Source organism: Budorcas taxicolor, chromosome 12, assembly GCF_023091745.1.
Source record: "Budorcas taxicolor isolate Tak-1 chromosome 12, Takin1.1, whole genome shotgun sequence".
NCBI classification, from domain to species: Eukaryota; Metazoa; Chordata; class Mammalia; order Artiodactyla; family Bovidae; genus Budorcas; species Budorcas taxicolor.
This window is the reverse complement of record NC_068921.1, coordinates 34,828,599-34,830,750: the sequence shown is the minus strand read 5'-3', so window position 1 is coordinate 34,830,750 and position 2,152 is coordinate 34,828,599. Positions and strand designations below refer to the sequence as shown.

The window sequence follows — 2,152 nt, the reverse complement described above, 5'->3', positions numbered from 1 at the left end:
ACCTTGATCTCTGCAGATGAGTGGCATTGCACTGTCCAAGGCACAGACAGGTATTTATCCCCTAATTCACAATGTGAAAGGCAAAAAGTGGAAGTTGCTCAGTTGTACCTGACTCTTTGTGACCCCATGGACTATAGCCTACCAGCCTCCTCTGTCCATGGGATTCTCCAAGCAAGAATACTGGAGTGGGTTGCCATTCCCTTCTCCAGGGGATCTTCCTGAGCCAAGGATAGATTTCCTGCATTGCAGGCAGATTCTTTACCATCTGAGCCACCGGGGAACACACAGCCCAACAAGGGGCACCAAGGCCTGTGACTCTCTGTGGCAACTCAGGTTCATGCTCAGGCTTTAGACTCTTTATAGCCTCAAAGCCTGGGTAGCTCAGCTGGTAGAGCATCAGACTTTTAATCTGAGGGCCCAGGGTTCAAGTCCCTGTCCAGGCACCAAAAAGTAAACAACTAAACAAAATAAAAATGTCTCTTAATAACAACATTTATACTTTTTTGGGGGCTTCCCAGTGGCTCAGACTGTAAAGAATCTGCCTGCAATGCAGGAAACTGCACTCAGTGACTTACTTTCTAGGCTTGTGTGCTTGTATTTAGCTGCATGATTTAAGAAAAGGATGAGACTCAGGAAGGATAGAAAGGATTTCTTGGCATATATAGTAGACCCAGCATGACCAGGCTGGAATTTTAAGACACAGAATGACCACATGACCATTTTAAGAGCAAAGGCACGGAAGTTAATATAAAGAGGAAGAAAAAATGCGTCTAGCTTTATTATCTTGGTGAAAAATATCAGGGATCTGAGTGTGTGTCCGAGCTGCGGGATGTCTAAACATGGTAACTAATCTCTGGTTCCCTTGTTTTCTATTTTGTCAAAAAATCTCTGGTGGGTTTCCTCTCTTCCCTCAGTACAACATGCAAGTATATCTGAAGAGACCCATAGACTTGCTTCTCTGTCCAACTCTTTGTGGCCCCACAGATTGCAACCCACCAGGCTCCTCTGTCCATTGGATTTCCCAGGCAGGAATACCAGAGTGTGTTGCCATTTCCTCCTCCAGGGGATCTTCCTGACCCCAGGGATTGAACCTGGGTTTCCTATATTGCAGGTGAATTTGTTACCGCTGAGACATCAGGGAAGCCCTTCTCTGAATGACAGGAAGAAACTGGAAAAAAAAAAAAAAAAGCTATGGATCTAGAGAGGAGAGAATGCTCGAGGGTGGAAGCCTCAGGGTGTGCATGTGTGTGGGGGCTCAGGAGACAAGAAGACCTTCTTCCTAAGCCCCTGTTTCTCAGGGTGCATTCCAATTTTTTCACAACCCTGCAGTCCCAATTTTCAGATAAAAGATGAACCATCATTGGTCAAGCCTTCTGTGAGAATCTGAAATCTTAACCCTGTTTCCACGAAGAAATGATCCCGAGTTCCAAACATGAGACTTCTTCAGAGCTTCAGGAAAGGAACCACAGGAGTGTGGAGCCTCCTTCAGTGTAGCCAAGAGACTGAGACCTCTAAGATTTGGAATCTAGAGTCTGAGTGGCATCTCTCCTGCTTGCTTTATCTTGTGGCCAAGAAGTAACCACCATCATAACGCCTTCCAATTGTGGAGGAACATTCAGCCTTCATAACGGGTATCTTAATGATTTCTAGAGCCGGAAGAAGAAAGTTTTCCAAACTAGACTTTTGGGGAAGCATTGTCGTTTGTTTTAGATCTATGACTGGTAGACAGATCAGAGACTACATATCTCACAAGCAGGATTTAAAAACGTTGCATTTCAAGAAAAGTTGACCAGAAGCATTCACATTTTCCCTGCCTGTTCTTAACAACATCAGTGTGTGCTCTTGTGATTTATGGCCTCACTTGTGATACTGGCACCTGCCATGGATAAGATCATTAAAACTCCTTTTTTTTTTTTCAAGTCTTTATTTATCAAAGCCATGGAAAAATGACATTCCTATTAGCTTGAGTTGGAAAAGTTAGAAAAGCATGGTGTAACTCATTCCAGGTAATATCTTTCTTTTTGTATAACCATTACCCAGACCTCTCTAAAGAAAGAGTTGAGTGTGAATTATTTCAAAATCAAAATAGTCTCTTTAAAATTGGAAATGCATTATGCACCTGAGGTGCTGACAGCAAGGTCCATGCCAAGTA

The 2,152-nt window shown here is 43.4% G+C and overlaps 1 non-coding gene across 1 annotated transcript; it reads left to right on the top strand.

Moving 5' to 3' along the window:
* Nucleotides 1–370: 370 nt before the first annotated feature.
* Nucleotides 371–443, top strand: TRNAK-UUU (transfer RNA lysine (anticodon UUU)). Its single transcript has one exon. It is a non-coding gene; the product is annotated as a tRNA-Lys (tRNA).
* Nucleotides 444–2,152: the final 1,709 nt, after the last annotated feature.